Source organism: Cryptomeria japonica, chromosome 4 (genome assembly GCF_030272615.1).
Source record: "Cryptomeria japonica chromosome 4, Sugi_1.0, whole genome shotgun sequence".
Lineage (NCBI taxonomy): Eukaryota > Viridiplantae > Streptophyta > Pinopsida > Cupressales > Cupressaceae > Cryptomeria > Cryptomeria japonica.
Genome location: NC_081408.1, coordinates 332,262,571 through 332,283,079, shown reverse-complemented (window position 1 = coordinate 332,283,079; position 20,509 = coordinate 332,262,571). Strand labels below are relative to the sequence as shown.

Below are 20,509 nucleotides of genomic sequence, written 5' to 3'. Positions count from 1 at the left end.
TTTGCATTAGAATTAGTTACTACAGCTTCAGCTTTACTTGTGCTTCCAGTATAGATATGGTCTTCCTTTCCATTTGCAATATTGGCAATTGCTTGGCATATTCCTTCAAACTCCAGAACTTAGGCTTTCTTCTTGCATCTCCATGGCTGCTTTCACACCATCTTATGCTTCCTGTATATACCTGCAAGTACTCTCTAAACAATCACATGGTTTCTATGAGCTGGGCTCAACCCTTGTGGGAGCCTCATTTAACCCCACTCATAATAAACCCTCTGAAATTTTCAATTCTTTACCTGTCTCTGCACATTAAACAAACAGTTAGAAAAATAATAATTCTCCAAGCAATGAAGGTGACCTTTTATTCTTTGTCTTCCAATATGCTTATTTTTTTCTTTCAAGGGGAGCTTGATTATATGATGCAAATGTATAGGTAAGATCAGTAAGCATTCAATCATTGCTTAGATATTTTGATCTAACCCACTTCACTTTTTTACTTTTTACAGGATAAGGAGGAGACTGGAAGAGAATGGATTCCAGAGTTGTAGACTTACGACTTCGAGAGCAAACTTACGCCAGCCATATACCCCCAGACAATGGCTGGTTCCTTTCTTATCTTATCTATGCATTTGCTTTATTTAATTCAGTTTTTCTTCTTTGCATAGGAAAGTAAGGATTACTCTCACGATCTTGTGTGAGAGAAAATTTATTTGTAGATTACTCCTCGTAATCTTTTCTTTTGCTCTGTAGATTACTTCTCGTAATAATTTCAACTGTATAAAATATAATGAATAAAATAACAATTGAAAGATTTCACTTATGTGACTGTAATCTTTGCCTAGGTACTCAAATTTTCCATTGAATTGTAAATATAATGAAAATTTTAGTAATAAGTATCATTAGGGCACTTTCCCACCCAACCATGGACTTAATAGTCCCCTGTGCCACATTGAACTGGAAAGGTCTAAGACCTTTCACAAGATATAATTAGATGTTGGATCTAATGCCATATGAGAATTTAGTGTTTGACCCTACACAACCCTAGCCAATCACACACCATAGGCAACTCCTAACTAGTATAACCTCTGAACAGGCTGCATATTTAGACCAAATGAACCGATTGATCTTTACACTTTGTAGCATCACCTTGACCAAAGGTTTTTTAAGTTTGCAATACGTCAATGTGTGTAGTCATTGTTCATCACCCTACTTGGCTAGACTAAAACAAGTGAAGATTTCCAAGCCATCATGTTTGTCCCTTATGCTAATTTTACATACTGACTCATTTGAGGCTTACTCATATTTTTTGACTTAAAAGAAAGCATACTAGTCAAGATAAGCTCATATTTTAAATTCATTCTTTATGGAATTATCTTTTATTTATTTAATTACTTGGTTGATTTTATTGTGGATTCCATACTTGTGCTCATGAGCTAGCATCCTATCCTCTCATGTTCACAGGTATGAAATCTTAGCCTTATAACATCGCTAAATTATTTATTCCTCATAACTATGTTTTAAATTCTTCATCAGGTCTAGGTATTCTCAATCTACAACAATCATGGGTATTCTCAATTTACAACAATCATGGGTATTTACAATTTGCAACAGTCATGAAACCTTATGCTGTATTTTTAAGGATTCATAGTTGAATTTTTGGCTACTACTGAACTGTTCAAAGTACAAAATTTAGATGACTATAATCTTGGTTCTTCGTCTAGTTACGTTTTTCCTTGCAAATTATGCTTTGGCATCCACCATGAGCTGTGACATTTTATTGAGCAAAGCAATGCTTGAATTCTGTGTTTCCCTTTCTTAAATTGACGTTGTAATTGTTCTTTATCATGACAATGAACAATACTCAAATCATAAGCTACCTTTATATTTCAGGTATAGTTACCGTATTTTCTTTACATGGTATAAAACCATTAGCAATGTTGTCTGGATTAATTCACAACTATATTCATTCAGTTTCCTATCTTATGCTTTTAATCTTGTCTTAAATGAGCTAGATAATGCATTATCAACTACAAAAAAGGAAGATTCTTTCTTGTATTCACTATTAAACATCATTTAAATAATTTATTTCAATTCATAATAGAGCCAGAATACACGACTTGACTTAGAGATTGTTGGTAATATGGTGGTGTAGAATTATCTTCTGTTGACTAGGAAGCTATGCCTCCTTCCCTCCATAACTGGCTACGACTGTAAGGGAGCTTCTATATATACTCTTCTCTGTTCTTCTACAATAATACATTCAGAGCTTCTTTTTTTGAATGAGATTAAAAAATAATAGTGTTTCAAACACTAATCCTTTTTGTGTATATATCCACAGACTCCAAATCGCTCTCAATTTAATATGTGAGAATTGGTTATATACATTTCAAATTTGTTTCAAGCTAATTTAAACTTCATTTAACACTGAATTTCATTTCTTTCCTCATATTCTCATCCATTCTGCGGTAATCTTATTCTCCTCATGTTGGACAGATGATGATAACAAGTGCATTTAAAATAATGTTATTTTTAATTTATTCACATTGGCTAAGAGTCGATGGTTCTTATTATGCTTGGACATAAACTTTATTTCAAAGTTTGCGATGTTGATATTATTCAAACTCACTAAAATAAGGCAAAGTCTACTCAATTCATGGAAGAGTTTATATTGCTATACATACATGTCTATGTCTATATATTTATATATATGTGCTAACTTATTATATATCCTCTCTCTCACACACACACTATTCACATGTAATCATGTATGCACTCATTTTTATCATATGAATCATTAAGATTTAAAATATAAGATCATAATTATTTATTTGAGTGTTTTAAATTTATAATTTGCATAAAAAGAATGTCATAGTCTATAGTAAGGATGCAATAAACCCTAACTACTAGACTAACCGTTTAGGGTTAACTAGGATAGACATTGAATTGATGACACCATGTCCTAAGCCTAACTCAACATAAAAAGTCTTAAAATTATAGTATTAGGGTTCCAAATAGCATTAGGTCCTTCTATTACCTCATGTTCCTGATGATACTTTCCCTCCTTAGAGAATGATGAATTCCCTGCATCCATTAGGTAAAAAGCATGTAGTTAGTCCAAAATCTTATTATAATTCTAGCATATACAAACATGATAAAAATTAGATAATATAAACATAATGATTTAAAACCAATTCATTTGCATATGCATTGTGAATCACTATTCAACACTATAAAGAAACATGTATTAGTGCATTTAAACATTATCAAACATTAGAGCACAAGTGGGATGTAACAAATATAAATAAATCACTAAATTCATTATTAAAAAATATAAAAAACTAGTTAACTATAAAAATGCTACTCTTGACATTTTCAGAACTATGCTCCAAGTTCATGTCTTACGATAAATAAATAATATGCATCTCCATTTGAGAATTTCAATTGAAGTAAATATTTGTGGAGAATTCTTTTCTTGTGGATTAGTAATCAAAATGACAAGGAAACTTCTCGAAAGAAAGAATATTGACAGTTAGAAAGAATTAAATAATTTGATTAAATATTCATTCAAATTTAAAAACTCTTCAGTTCCAATTTAAGTAAAGTTTAGCTTTTGTTGTTCATTCACAAAAAAATAGTATTATATTTAAAACCTAAAATTATATTTATGATGTATCAAGAGAATACATCTAAACAAGTGACATGTAGTGATAAGCACTTGCCTTTTTAGTATTGTAATAAAAATATTTGTCATAGTTCTTAATTATTATAATTTTTAATTATTGTTATTTTAAAATTATATTATTTAATTATATTTTTCTAATAATAACTATAACTCTCACTTCAATAAAATAATATTAATAATTATAATATAATAGAAACCGTAGTCACATAAATCCATCCACTTAATTAAATGAATATTTACTATTTATTTGATTATTTAACCATCAATAACCAGTTAATTAAATTAATATTTAATTAATTTATCCTCAACCTCTTCTCCTATTAATTAAATAAATTATTCAATTTATTTAAATTAATTCATTAAACCAAATTTACAATCAATTAAATGAATAAAACATTTTTATTTAATTTAACCCCCTTTCTTCATTTAAATAAATAATCAAATATTTATTTAAATCCCTAAATTACCCCCCCACTTGCATTCTCCTACAAATGCAAGTTGCACCTATTTGATTGAAATAAATTATTTTATTTTAATTAAAATTATATTTTCCCTCACCCACCAAACCCACTTGCAATCCTAAATCCCCTTCTAGACTCTTCTAACCACTTTCTAAGTTCTTCTAATCATTCCTAATTAGCCTAATCCCATTTCCTAAATATTGTCACATTCCTAAGCAACTTGGAGTGACATCTCAAAGCCTCAAAGTCTTTGGAAAATATTTAATGCTTTATGTATTCAACAAGTTAACCCCTAAAGTCTTCCAAACAGAGAGTTTTTTAGTGGTGAATCTTTGCCAATTGGCGAATTTCCGCGCGAATAGTGAGGGGCACAATCGTGGTCAAATCGCCCAGAATTTTGAAGAACAATGCAAATATTTGTAATCTGGTTTCGCCATTGACCACACACTGTCGACGTGCATGCCCGTAATATTCACCTGGAATCACTCGGACGTGGGTATTAGATCACCTCCGCTATTCGCCAACAATAGTAAAACGACCACGTACCCAAGACCTAATTCGCCAATGGTAAATTAAATGTTCATTGCACGCGTCGACCAAATTTGCCAATATCAATTAAAACATTATAAGCATTCGAGGACCCATTTCGCCCCACTTAAATTAAATGTTCATTGCATGCCCATGCAATTTGCCAAAAATGCAATTAAATTAAATGTTTATTGGCAATTGCGATGCCCGGGCCCTACGTAATTTGCCAAAAATGCAATCATGGATTGCTATAAATACACTATTTCTTACACTCTTTCTTACAATTTGTTCATGTCTGATTAGTAAATTGGGAGCTCTTGGAGTCTCGAGTCTTGATTCACATTCCGCAAATTGAGTTGGAAAGTCGAAGTTCATTATAGGGCGGAGGGCCAGAGTTACAATCCTGCAACATAGGCCCAGGCATTCATTCCTGATTCCTAATTCAAAGAATTGAGAAGGCATAAAGGTGAGTAATCATTTCTTCATACTTGATAGTATTAGTTTTAACTTTTAATTCGTAGTGAGAGGTCAAGACTCAAGATGTCACAGTCAGACATGGGTGAGACTCCTTAGGGTGGTGAAGGGATTGGGATGTCAGACAAGGGTAAGACTCCTCAGGGTGGTGAAACTGAAGGGATTGGGAGGCCATCAAAACACCCAAAACTTAAACTCAAAGATAGTACCATAAAGTCTTTTTTTGGAATTGGCAAAGTTTCTAGTTTATCAACCTCTGCATTGCAGAACCCATTCACAGTAACTCACCACCACCACAAGGTGGGATTGTCATTGAGTTAAATGCATCAAATGAGGATGACAATACCGACACGACGGAAGATGTTCTAAGGGATACACACAATGAGATAATTCACTCGAATGCAAATGCTAGTACTGAAGATGATGTTGGTAGGAAGAAAAGAAAAAGGAAAGTAAAACTGGGACGAGAGTGGGAGATGACAAGGAGTTTTAAGATTGATTGGGTAGCAAAGTACCCATTCATTGAACTGGTCCCAAACAATGATGAACAACCAACAGAATGCAGGTGTAAGATTTGTAGCTAGAAAACTAAAAGAGAGAAGAAGATGCAGCTAAAGCTTGACACCATAGAAAAGCATATTGGTAAGGTTTATGAAAAACAGATCATAGATGGAAAGGAAACACGAGTAGTAAGATGGAAATCAAAGAAATAATGTCTTCATGTTAAGTATGCCACAGAATATGAAGAGCATAACCACAAAACGACATTGATTTGTAATAGTGAATTTGGAAATACAATCAAGGTTGGGCTTGAACATGCAGCGAAAGATGCAAACTTGGCAAAGATTGTTCAGATGAGTGTTGTTTTTCATATTATGTCGAGAGGGCGTCCTATGAAAGATTTCCCAGAATTTAGTAATTTATTATCTTTTTTGAATGTTCCTCACTATCCTATGTCACATTGGTCAATAAACGCTGGATGGGAAATGGCAACCTGTCTCGCTGAGGTGGAAAAGAAAAATTTACAAGAGTGTCAAAGAGTCAAATTTCATTTGATTATCCATAGATGAAGTTATTGCGGAGCTAACATTGCTTGGGTTTGTATGCATGTGTATATCGTAAAAGAACACATCCGTCGAGCTCATCTACTCTATGTTCGTAAAATGAGGGGCAATTCAACACCAAAAAAATTATATTTGGAAGTTAAGAAAGCTTTGAATGAAATTGCTGGTATGGATGACTTGACAATTGCCAAGAAGTTGGTGTGTGTTGGAGTTGATGGAGCTGCAATAATGCAAGGTCAAAGCACCGGTCTTTGCGCAAGATTACAAACTAGTATTGCACCATACATGGTTGGCATTCACTGCATGGCCCATCAAATGAATTTAGCATATAGAATTGTAAGAAATTTCCCTACAGTGTCAAAAGTTGAAGATCTGGTCCATGAGCTCCACTCATACTTCTGCCGAAGTCCTAAATGTTTTGCAGAATTTCAGATTTTTGCTGAGGGAGTAACAGGAGGAAACAAGCTTCTCAGGGATGTTGAGACCAGATGGATCTCCTTGCATGGACCAGCGGAATGAGTTCTAACAGAATATCAATCCTTGATCGGACTAATGTATGAGCAACACCTCACAATAGACAAAGCTCTCGATCTCTTACATAAGTTAAGTGATATATAGACTCTGTTAACTTTAGCTAGTCTTCTCCCTATGCTAGATTCAATGAAAAAACTTGTTAAGAAAGCCCAAGACAGAACTATGTATATCAATGAGTATAGTACTCTACGTAAAATGACATGCTTGAGCCTGGATGGTCTATATTCAGATCTAACAGGGCGGAGCCCAAATTTTTTTAGGTGGCAGATAATTACAAATTTGAATCATGCTGAAATTTTTTTACATTTCAATACAAAAAATGAGTTATGCGTCTTTGTAAAAGGATTTCAGATACCAATGCACCAATCTAAGACGGGCAAGCGAGGCAGAGCACTACCAGTTAAAAAGGAAGATTTTGACAGGATTGTTAAATCTGTTAGTGATAATTTAAAGTCTATTGCATATGAACTTTCAACTGAGATTCGTGAAAGATTCCCTCGAGAAGAAATACTTGAAGCCATGGGTTGTGTGTGTCCTCAATTTTGGCATTCAATTGGAGATAATCCAAATGACGCAAATATGTTTCATAAAAAACTAGAGGAATTGATATTGACATTTTCAAAAGATGTATATTGCAATGGACAACCAATAGAAGGAATTTTAAATTTAGATCATCTTAGAAAACAATGTAAACAATTTGCATTGGTTATGAAACAACAGTTGGTTAACTTGGAGAATCCATTTGAACCTGGATCAATCACAACGCTTTCGAAAAGGATAGATCAAAGTGAAGCATTGCGTATTGCAATACTAGAATATTTGAAACTTGTTGATTTATGTCAAACAATGATATTGGGGTCGGTGGAAGATGAGAGAGTTTTCAGTGCATTAGGGCTTTTGAAATCAAAGATTAGAAACAAATTAGACAAGAATTTGGAAACTTGCTTGAGGTTGTTTGTAACCCAATATAATGTTAGAGATTTTCCATATGATAGGGCACTGGCAATCTGGAATTCCATGCGTGAAAGACGAGGGGTGTGCAACACTTTAAAAGCTAATGGTGCTACTGCTAAGACAAATGAATATGATGGATCGCAAACTCGGAGTCAGCATTAAGACGAAGACATTTTTGAATACCCGACTCAGAATGAAGATGAACCTGTTAGTACTAGTCAGTTTCCGGATCTTGAGTCCATTTGAGATATAGAAGCCTCGGACAGTCGGATTGAGTCACTGAAGTGAATTAGCAGTCAATTTATAGGTATTTATAATTATACTACAGTTCTTGAGTCATATTACAATTTCAATTTGCAAAATTGCAATACTATAGTTGTCATTGATGATTTTTGAATCTTGATATTGTATTCCTTGAATTTGTCAATCAGAAGTAGAATGGATACTTATTTCATATTTTTAATTGTGAATTTGAATTATTAGTAAACAATTGAATTATTAGTAAATTGGTATTTGGTTCCACATTATGTTGAACATGAAATGCAACAATTTGTATCACAAGATCCATAAAATTATTCATATTGCATAACTGTTACTGCTAGAACCTTTCTACCGCTCTACATTAAATGCTTAAAATGATGTTCATGGCGATTAGGGTTTTGTGTTTGTTTTTTTGTCTTAGTTGGCTAGTAAACCGAATTTGTCATGCATTGAAAATCTGAGTTGTCCTCTATTTATTTGTCCATGTCAATGTCAAGTGTGGTCAAACAGTTGGTTAGACATGTTTAATGTTTCATCTCTAACTCGCAAATAAATTTCATGTTTAACAATTTAAGTGGTGAGTTAGCGAGTGTTGGACCTGTTGGTTTGGGTTTAAATCGCGAGGTCTCTAGCTTTTTGAGTGTTAGCATTTTATGTTAGCGAGGTGGAGATTGTTAATGAAATCGCTTTGGTCATGAGGTCTCGAATTGGTTTGATGCCATGCATTATAGCCATTAGCCGCGAGAGTTAGCGAGTAAGTACTAAGTCATTAATGGTCTGTGTGCCATTGCTCGTGCTTGTTTATGACGGTAATTAACATAAGACATCGATAAACAGTTTTCAGATTTTATGGTTATCGCTAGCTCACAAGTCCTTTATCATTAAGTCAGTTTAAGTCGCGAGCTTGCGAGTACTGGGAGATTTTAGTTGTCGCTACCTCGCAAGATGTTTTGCACTTGACCATTTTATGTTGCGAGGTTGCGACTGGGTGTGATTTTATGTTGTCGCACGGTCACGAGGTGTTCATGGTTAAGTCATTTTAATTTGCGATCATGCAATGTAGTTGGTATCGTAGCTTAGTTGGTTTCGTCGCTTGCTTGTAGGTTTTGAAGTTGTTTAGCATTTTAAGTTGCGATCTGGCGACAAGTAAGTTTTGGTCTGATTTTGTGGTCATCGCATGCTCGCGAGTTTGTAAGTCTTAAGTCAAAAAGTGTTGCGAGCATGCGATGACGGTTAAGTGCCTTGTTGTCGCGGGATTGCAAGGGTTTAAGTCAAGTTAAGTTTCGAGTTGCGAGCTTGCGATGAAATAAGTTATTTTGTTAGATTTGCAGTGGTCGCCAACTCGCAGGTAAAGAAAAATATTACAAATGTTGTTGCGAGGTTGCGACTGAAGGGCTTGATGAAGATCAATGACTGTCGCTCACTCGCGAGATTCTTTGAGGATTCGTAAAAGGGGTTGCGAGCTTGCAATTAAGAGGATTTGGTAGCATTGTCACTAACTCGTCAGTTCCTTTCCTAATTGTTATAACTAGTTGAGAGTGTGCGATTAAAGATGGGGATTGACACGTGGACTTGTTTGTCGGGTTTTGTAAAATTTTTGAATGGCAATCGCCAATCAAATGCCACAGTAGCTAGTTCATGCAAGTGTGGCAATTAATGAGACTTGAGAGAAGTGACGATGCCCAAATTCCATAAATTGCATGATCGAGCCGAGATTTTGATATTTGTACAATTGCATTAATGCATTCTATCAATTTAATTGAATTAATGCCACACTAGCTAGTTCATGCAAGTGTGACAGTTAATGAGACTTGAGAGAAGTGACAGCGCCCAAATACCATTTTATGTTGTGAGGTTGCGACTGGGTGTGATTTTATGTTATCGCAAGGTCATGAGGTGTTCGCAGTTAAGTCATTTTAATTTGTGATCATGCGATGCGGTTAAGTCGCTTGCTCGCAGGTTTTGAAGTTGTTTACCATTTTAAGTTGCGATCTAGCAACAGGTAAGTTTTGGTCTGATTTTGTGGTCATCGCATGCTCGCGGGTTTGTAAGTCTTAAGTCAAAAAGTGTTGCGAGCATGCGACGACGGTTAAGTGTCTTGTTGTTGCGGGATCGCAAGGGTTTAAGTCAAGTTAAGTTTCTAGTTGCGATGAAATAAGTTGTTTTGTTAGATCAACGGCTATTGCTCACTCGCGAGATTCTTTGAGGATTCGTAAAAGGGGTTGCGAGCTTGCGATTAAGAGGATTTGGTAGCATTGTCGCTAACTCGCTAACACGTGGACTTGTTTGCCGGGTTCTGTAAAAGTTTTGAATGCTAATCGCCAATCAAATAGAAGAGCATGAATTCAAATTTCGCTCGAGTACTTCAGTTTGAAGTTTGAATTAATTCCACAATAGCTAGTTCATGCAAGTGTGGCAATTAATGAGACTTGAGAGAAGTGACGACGCCCAAATAGTAAATACCATAAATTGCATGATCGAGTTGAGGTTTTGTATAATTGCATTAATGCATTCTATCTTCGAGGTAATCCAATGAATTGAGCTCTGCAACAACTGTGGAGAATTTAGAGTGTTGAGTGTGAGAAAATTTCAGAAAATTGGTTAAGTTTTTCTCCTACAGCTAAAATGAGCCAGGCAATGAGTGGTACTGGAGGTTCCAAGCCCAAGCCCAAGCCCATGACAAGTGGAGCAAGAGGACCTGGAGGTTCCAAGGCCAGTGCCACTGAGGAAACGATGGTTAAGAAATACAAAGAAGAATTTGTAGATTTGATGCCAGGGACTTTCGTTGCTTTGAATACAAATCATTTGGCATGGAGAGATTTATGGAGCCAATGTAGAAACCCTACCACGCTTAATATGACTGGTTCTGCTCTGTTTCATTATTTCTGGAAAAATAGGGTTAAGGGTGTCCCGATGTCAAACCCTTGGGATTTAAATATGGCAAAGTTAATTGTGCCAGATGTGTATGTTGATGTGGATTTGATCAAAGAGTTGGCCAAATGCTATTGCCCAGTATCTAGGGTAATCAGAAGAAAGAACCAGTCTGCCCTAGTTTCAATTAACAGAGCTAGCTTTGTTGAAGCTTTCCAGATTGCTAGTGTTGCATGTACAAATATAGATTTGGAGTGGATTGTAGAGGGTTATGACAAATACAAAGGTGTTATCAAGAAGCATGCAATGCCCAGATACATGCCTAGGGTGAATAGGAAGTCGGTTATAATTCCAGAGAGTATCGAACCACCATTTGACATCACACCTTTCCATCGTTATATGCATTGTACAATCTATGGATTATGCAGAGTGTTGGGTTTGGATGGAGATTCAACAGTGTCAGTTGAATTACTAACTATGGCCATGGACATTCAACACCCAGATGTTAACATAGATTACGATTATGTGGGCTATGTGGTTGAACACATTCATAATGCTCTAGTTGAAATTTAGAGTGGTGGTGCACCCAACCCTACATTCAAGCATTATTCATTGCCGATGCATTTAATCTTGTTCTATAATGTTGAGTTCATGGATAAAGAATTAGAGCTTTTCAAAGAAGAATTGGGTGTCTTAATACCAATACAAAGATGGACCCAGTTTTGGGACAGTAGTTCTCCCCATTCTTCTTTCCTTTTCTTTGAAAATTGGATTGTTTCGCCAATTATGGAAATGCTAGGAATAAATAGGGAACGATTGTCAATTAATGTTAGGAGAGTTTTGAGACCTTACCAGTTTGTTCCAAACTAGTCAATTTCACATAACTAGGGGGACTTTTATTTTTTTGATAACTTTACTATGATGAGAGTCTATGGGTGTCCTCAGCCTCCCCATATTTTACCAAAATTTGTTCCAATTAGAATTGCTTTTATGGAGTTTATCTGGCAATTGACCCTAGTTGAAAAAGAATACCTTGATAAACACAGGAAGGGTTCTCTTCTTCCTAGGCTTTGGGTTGCATCTGATTTTACCATTGGTAGGAGTTCCTTTGATGAAGTAAACAATTTCCTTAAACAATATAGGTTGGTTAATGCTGTGTCTAGATTCTGTGATCCAGAACAATTTATTAAAGTTGCAATGCCAAAAATGACACCTTGGGCCACAATAAAGGACCATGAACCATTGGATGATGAAGATGTGGTTGGAAATTTGCTGAGAAAAGATGAAGTACAAGAAAGGAGAAGAAAATGGAAAAAATTGATGAGAGTTGAAGCAGAATTGAAGGTTGCTGACCCTAGTTTCTCAGGTTTTTGCCCTGATAGCCCGTACCTGGAGAGGATTAACAAAATGCTGAGTTTATATGAAACTCTGATGGAACAAATGCCTCAAATTCCAGATTCAGAAGTGGCTACTCAATAGCAACTGTAAGACCCCCAAGATGGACATTCTGCACATGGCAAGAGGCCACTTATTATGTTTGCTAATGATGTAGAGAGTGGGGATGAAGTTCAATCTACCCGAGTGCCAGCTGCAAAGAAACAAAAAACCAATGCGGTCGGTACAATTATGAAGAGAGACCTTGTTAGAGAAATTGTTACAGAACAAGGACAATACTTTCATCAAATAAGGACACATCTCAGAGAAGCAGGGCAAAATGAAGAACATGGAGAAACAAACGAAGCCCTTGCTCAAGGCTTTGATGAGTGTGTGATGTTGTCAAATGAGTTCATGAAAGATGATGACTTTATTAAGTCAGATGAATTTAAAAGTTTTTTGACAAGATTGAAACGAAAATAATTAAGAGAAAATCTGATCATAGCGAAAGCAAATGAAGAAAAGAAATAGGAGATCATCAAGGTACTGTAGGATATAATCCTGATAGGGAGCAAATATCTATGGAACAGGCAAGACAATTGAATAAGAGTACTAGTATGATTATGATGCCTGACTGGGATATCTAGTCTATTTTTATTATTGATCACTGAATTTGAAATTGGAGATGTAATAAGAGGAACAAGATTTAATCCTAAGTCAAAGACACTTGTTGCTTGGTATTTGGCCCCTTCCACTCAAAATCCCCACGTTCTAAATATCCAAGTAGAAAAGAAAGCTGACAGAATGATCTGGAACTTGCAGAACACAACTGACACGAAGATTGCCTCATTTTTGACTCAAGTGTCTTTCATGAATCTATCAAAAATAGAGGATTTGTCAAGAAGATACAGAGAAACATATACTCAATTGATTGCATTGTATAAAAAATATGAAGAGACACTGATGAAGAAGGGTTCTCTAGAGGAAGAGTTAGTGGAGTTGAAAGAAAAAATTGCAAATGAGCCCCCTCCAATACAGATTACAAAACAAGTACAAGAAATGCCAGCTGATGTGACAACAAAAATGGAGGAATACACAGGGAAAATTGAAAAGCTTGAAAAGGAACAAAATGTCAAGGCTATCTCTATTGTGTCAGGAAGGATTAATGTATTGAAAGGAAAATTGATGGTAGTGCATGATTTGCACATTTCTTTGAAAGAGGCAAGTAAAACATCCTCTGAGGCTGTCACTTTTCTTGGACCTTTGTTCAATGTTTGGTCAGGAAGAAGCAGATTAATGGATAAGCTAGATACTGCAATGATGTATAGTGACGAGTTCCCTCCCAAGATTAGTGACACTAAAGACATGATGGAGGTAATGAATGCAGCTTATGCATTTTTCACAGGGAAGGATGTGCTTATAAATGAAAAATTGCAGACATTTGGGGAAGGTTATAGTAAATTGGTGCCTCAATTTATGGTAGTAATGGAGATTTGAAATTAGTTTCTGATTGGACCAATGAATTTGATTTGATTCTAGAGCTAGAAGAAATAATCAAGCATGTAAATGAACAAGTTGATGCTGATTTCCTTAACGGTATGCTTGATTCATTGTTCAAGGTTGAGGTTGACCATGCAAAGTTTATTGTTGAGTCTAAGGCAGTTACAGATGCCAGATGGACAGATTCAGTTGCAAAGTTGGAAGAGGTAAAGGCATTTAGTTGGCCAACAGACAAAGAGGTGGACAAGTGGCAAGCCATGCTAAATCCAAAGAAGAAATCTCAGGTTGAGGTTGCTACCCAAGATTCCTCAGAGTAATCCTAAGCTTGTTGAATCCTCATCTTATAAAAGGATTCCAAGATTAATTTGAGAGGGATGGCCACTTTTTCTTTTTGATCGGTAGAGAGGGATGGCCAGTTGGCCACTTTTATTGATGTTGAACTTGAAAACTCTTATATAGTTATAATAGCTCAACTGTTCAAGAATTTGATAAGTACATAGTTGAATCACATTGTGAATTTACTTTTTGATATCATTATGAATATAATATCAATATCATTTGCAGTTTGAGCAATGAGATCTTCACATAATTGTCTTTGTGTTGAATTTATGTTTTCACTGTGAATTGAATGGTCAAGGTTTTTTCAGTTTACATATGAATCTGGGTTGTGTATGTAATGACATTATTCATAATTTCATTCCTATTTATCTGCAAATGAATCTTATTGAAGTTTATTATCAAGTTGTCTTGAATTGTAAGTGACTGAGACTTTATGCCCTAGGATAAGGCACTGGTCTGTTGTCTTGATGTTTTACTAATTATGTTGTATTCCTATCTATTGTGGTGTTTAATACTTTCATTCTTAATACTCTTATGATTTTATATGCTATGGATGTTTATGTAATATATATGGAGGTGTTCTATGACTGTCTATAATCCGCCCACCAATTACAATGAGGTGAATCCTTAATATGATTCCAGACTAACAAAAATTTTGCATTCCTGGGCATAATAGGATTAGGAAGCATTAAATGAAAAATTACATACACCATAACAATGCAACAAATGAAAAAAGTTAAATCTCATGATTCTGATCATTTGAAAGAGATAGAATTATACACAAAATAAATTTATATATAACTCCTTCAAGAACCTGCACAAAGCTTGACACTAAATGCTTTTCATTTGCTCTATAAATGAGTATACAATATACAACTTGCTCCCTTCACCTAGAGTCTAGAATCACTACTGGAACCAGAAAAGGAACCCCAATGACTATACAACTTGCAAAACTGCTTGAGCCATGCCATTATCACCCCGATGCCTTCATTTCAGATGGAATGTGAGATGTTATGTTCTGTCTAGTAGATCGTTTCCAAATAGAGGAGGAAGCCTTCATGCCCGGGAACAAAGAAAATGGAAAGAGGAGCTTGAGCCTTCATGCCCACAATCAGGGAAAGTGGAAACATGAGCTTTAGGGTAAATGTAATCTATTGGGGAGGGGTCGCAGCTTCCATGTCGTCACAAAGATGACTAGCTGCCACTCCCCACCCAAACAAATCCTTCTTTCATTCCTTTGCCGGCTCCTTCTTCAAACCCCTTGCCATCCTATGGTAGAGTAGAAGTAGAGGATGTTCCATGCTTGGCCCTTCTTGACAAGAAAAGGCTTTCACACCCCCTCTGGCAATCCTTCTCACTTTCACAACCCCTCTGACAATAAACAAACTCACACAGAAAAAAATAAAAAAACACCCATTCGGTATCACAGAGCACACAACAAGTACAACTCCATGCATGATCCTGCTCAAACATCATCTTCCTTTCTGAGGAAAAAAAACTACTCTCAGAAAATGAAAAAGGTTTATTTTCTCTTCTACCAATTAAGTCACCACTCCATTGTATTTATAACATTTTCACACTTCATTTGGTGATGCTCATTCATGTGAAAAATCATCATTTTGGTGGTTTTCAACATGACTGTAGACTCTAGAAGTCATCATCATGCCTATCAAATCCACTGCATCCTACTAAGGCTCATCTATTGTGAACGATTTTGTTATGATTTTATTCCTCCTTGATTGGACAAATTCTGCTTCAGAATCCCCGACAACAAGCAACCTGAGCTCTTATTTCTCAGAGAAATCCGTGATCTCCCATCTCTAACTCAAAAGCTATCCAATCCTTTTATGCCTCTGAAACCGTCGCCCTCACTTGTCTAATCAACCTCGACTCAGGAGAAACCTTCAAACTAGTTCCTCAGGAATGAGTCAGCATCCAAGCCTTAAAAATTTTAGGTTGCGAGCTAGCGACCAGATAGTTTGTGGTTAAGTTTTATGGTTATTGCCAGCTCGCGAGGTAAAATGTCTGAAGACGTGATCAAACCGCGAGCTAGTGACAAGATGGTTTGGGTTTACATCGCGAGGTCTCTAGATTTTTGGGTGTTAGCATTTTATGTTACCGAGCTAGAGATTGTTAGTGAAATTGCTTTGGTCGCGAGGTCTCAAGTTGGTCTGATGTCATACATTATAGCTGCGAGAGTTAGCGAGTAACTCATTTCATACAGTTGTCGCTAGCTCTCATGTTTGTTTAATGTTAGCATTTTTATGAGCTAGCAACTAGACAATTTGTGGCTAGGTTTAATGGTTATCGCCAGCTCGCAAAGTTAAATGTCTAAAAACCCGATCAAGCTACGAGCTTGCGAGTGAAGTGCTAGCGGTTAAGAGATAAACAATTTTATGTTGGCGAGTACGCGACAAGGGTTAAAGTTACCACTATCTCCAAGTCGCTGCAGAGAGTTGACGACTGTGTGCCACGTGTTTTAATGACTTATAGTTAATATCTTGAAATCACCAATATTTTTTTTTTGGTTTGAAAATAGCTTGAAATCGTCAATATTTTATTATTATGGTTTGAAAATAGGTTGAAATCGCCAATGCAAATATTTTTCTGGTTTTAAAAACATTACAATTTGCCCATGCAAATATTTTTTGGGTTTTAAAAACATTACAATTCACCAAGATTTTTCACAAACTTTGAGCGATCATGGCTAATTTGCCAATGGAGATTATTATTTTTCTCCATAAACCGCAAAAATTCGCCAGTAAAATTAACATTTTCCTCGGGAATTATACAACTTTCGCTAGTTTTTACACCTTATCCAAGGGGGGGGGGTTTCTTAAAGTTTTCCCTGCTTCCAAACCACTAATGGCTCTTACATGACCATTTATGACTCTTACATAACCATTTATGGTTAACTCAACTCACCCACATGGTTAGAGACTTTCCTTCTAACTCAACTTCCATTTGACTCATGGGTCTCTTCAAGCATTTATTGCTTTGACCATGGTTATCCTCACTAACTCTTGCACAAGAGTTTATCCATTGGATAAAGGCATTATCATTGGATAATGGTTTTACTCATTCAACTCAACACTAACCTTACCCCCCAAGTTAACCTTCATGTCATGTCAATCATTTAATGCTTCTTCCCTCTCCTCTCAAGCCATCTCATGATGACATTTGTCATCCTGGGATTGGGTTGAAAGCCCTCACATGGATCATAAACCTTTCAATCCTGACCCTTGTTGAGATTACTCAATCTCAACCATCCATTTCTCTATTTTTCCTATAAATAGAGCTCATTCCTTCATAATCTAGATCCAGAAATCTTGTATGCATGTAAGTTATAGTGAATTTAAGAGAGAACATTTAGGAACATAGTTACTTTGTTCTTCTTTTGGTTAAAATTGACAATTGCTTAATTAACTCATTTTCTCTCATTCCTAGCTAGCTTGCATTTGCATAATCTCATAATCATTTTCAATCTTGAATCTCCATAAGACTTCCATAGTAGTGCAAAGCTGAGAGCTACACTCATGTGGAACTTGGAGTGGAGAGGAGAGGAACAAGGGAGGAGCGGCTATGAACATCTTGGTTAGCATTTGGAGGAGTGTAGTGTATCTCTTTTGTATTTGCATGCTTTCCATTACATGTTTAATATCTCTCTTGATATGCTTGCTTAGGATAGTCTTTCGTTTCTGACACTAACACTAACGTTTGCTCTTGTCTCTTGTGTTGTGTGTTCCCTAACATCTTATCTTATTTTGCAGTGCATCATAAACATTATAGTGAGAATATACATTTTCTTAAGAATATAATCCTAATTTAATTATACAATCTATATAATTATAATTATAAAATTAATCTTAAACATAATTATTAATTATTAATTCAAGATTATATATTATTTTAATTATGTTTATGTAATATTTATTATAATTGATCTTAATAAATAAGTATTAATAATTATAAAATTATATAATATAAACAATAAAGTGAAATTAGGTATTTTAATAAGTGAAAGATATTTAAATTTATGATTAAATTTTATAAAATTATATTATATATATTAAAATGATTAAAACAATAATCATAATTTTTCAAAAAATATTAATAAAAAATAGAATGATTTCAAAAAAAATTATACAAAATTATAATTATTAAAGATATATATTGAATTTTTTAATAGAAATATTTGTTGTGTAATGCTTGTAATGAAATAGTTTAATTATATATTTAAATTTTTATTTTATTTTATTTAAAAGGTGCGAATCAAATTTTATTACCTATAATTAAAAAATTAAAATTTATATATATATATATAGATATAAAAAAATTACTTTATTCACAAGATTATCAATAAAAAAATGATTTTTTAAATTTAAAATAGTCATTTATTTTTTAAATATAAAAAAATATTTAAAAAATCTTATAAAATATTTAAAATATAATTTTTTTTTTTGGATAGGTAATAGTTCCCATCCTATGGAAGGCCAAGGGTCACAACTTAGAATTCCACTTTAGATGTCCCTATTGGGAATTGAACTTGGGTCAGTGAGAACATAGTGTTTTAACCAGTTAAGCTCAACCCTTGAACAATTTAAAATATAATATTATATTATATATATTTTGATTAATTTAGAATATTTTTCATTAAAAAATATGTTAAAGTACTAATAATTATTTAAAAGAATTTAATTTCATTTTATTTAAAAGCAAATTTTACTTATAATTAAATGTGTCAATAGTTAAAATTTTGATAATCTTAAATTTTTATTTGTAATGTTATAAAAAGACATAAATAATTAAAATAAATTTTAAACTTAATAATTTTTTTATTTTTAGAGATTAAAAAACAAGATAGGATATCCTAATAAAGTAATTAATATTAAAAGACATTCATATAAAAAAAGAGGATAATAAAAAATAGATTTTTATTTTATGAACATTTTTTCCTAATTAATAATATTAATGTATATATTTTTTATTTTTCTATCATAAAAGATTTCTTTTTTAAATTTAATATCAATTTAAGACTAAGATTAATTTTTTTTATAACTATATTTTTAGTTAATAATATAAAAATATGTATATTTTTTATTTTTTTATCATAAAAGATATATATTTTTAATTTTTTAATTAATTTTTATAGTCTTAAATCCTTCTTGTCAATTTTGAATTATTAATTAGGTGATTCACTTTATATAAGAAATATCTTCGACATAAAATAAATTATTTATTAATACTTATTCAATTTTTTTAACATATACACGTGTAATTTTTATCCCTTGCATTGATATTTTGGTGCCCAATTAAAGACAAAGAAAATAGGAAGGGAAAATGAAAGAAATAAGAATAAAGAAAAAAAGAATTATGACCGAACTGTATTGAAGTGCATTTAAGAGATTGAGCGAACTGTCATATTCAAGTGAGTAAATTGACGAGCGAACTGTCATAGAATTAAAGAAAGACCAGTAAAGGCAGAGCACAAGGTCAATAGAAGAACTTTTAAGGTCGATATGAATTTAAATAATGAGCAAACTTCCATAGATTAAAGAAAGAGCAGTGAAGGCAGAGCACAAGGTATGCCTGTTAAACAAACTATTTATTCTATAATTTAACACTGTACACTATAAAACTGATTAAATGCCATTTTTCCTCACTATTTAGGTATGCCTGTTAAACAAACCATTTATTCTATAATTTAACACTGTACACTATAAAACTGATTAAATCGCCATATGTGCATGCTTTTCATTCTAGCTTGGTTTGTGTATAATCGTAAATTTAGTAAAATATTATCAGGCTTGTAGTCTCTTTTGTTTAGTACTCGCTATGGCAATACATTGGCATCTGGGCAGTCAATCAGTTGAAACCAGAAGCTGCATTTTCCTCACTTCTGATCTGCAAATCATCTGCAGATTTTGCTATAATCAATTTGAGTAACATAACTAGAGTTATCCTATGGATGTCCAGTAAACCAAAAAACATGCCAATTGATAGAACCCACAATGCAGGAGTTACTGGGACGAAGGTATCCGGGCTGACAATCTCAATTGAATGGTGTGAGAGGACCACGAAATTGGGTAGCCTTTTTCTGTCAAGCTCTGGTTTATTCTTGATCTGGTCATAATGCCAAACTTAAGGGGAGGCTCTGGTAATGAAGTCAAAATCCACAACACAAAATTTGAACAATATATATAAATTGACAAATCTTCTTGTGGAAGTCCAGAAATGAGTTTCATGGGCCAGACAGGCGTGTCTCTTGGTAGTGTCCTAAAAAAGAGTGCGTGCACTTTGAATGTAGATGGATTGGGATATATTCTCAAACTTGCTCATGAACAAAGTAAATATTAAAAAAATTCCCTTGTAAGCTTCTACATTGGTGGTCTCATATGCCAAATTGCTATCGATTTGGCCATGACTTAAAAAAAACCTAAATATGTGATGAACATAGATTGTACCAGTCC

At 34.2% G+C, this 20,509-nt stretch overlaps 1 protein-coding gene across 5 annotated transcripts in view; it reads left to right on the top strand.

Moving 5' to 3' along the window:
• The first annotated feature begins 19,432 nt into the window (after nt 1-19,432).
• The window catches only part of LOC131063583 (uncharacterized), a 252,376-nt gene continuing 251,299 nt past the window's right edge, over nt 19,433-20,509 (top strand). For all 5 annotated transcript variants that reach the window (XM_057997446.2, XM_057997445.2, XM_057997442.2 and 2 more), the window contains exon 1: nt 19,433-19,622. The gene's annotated coding sequence lies outside the window, so the exon portion shown is untranslated. The remainder of the gene's footprint in view (nt 19,623-20,509) is intronic.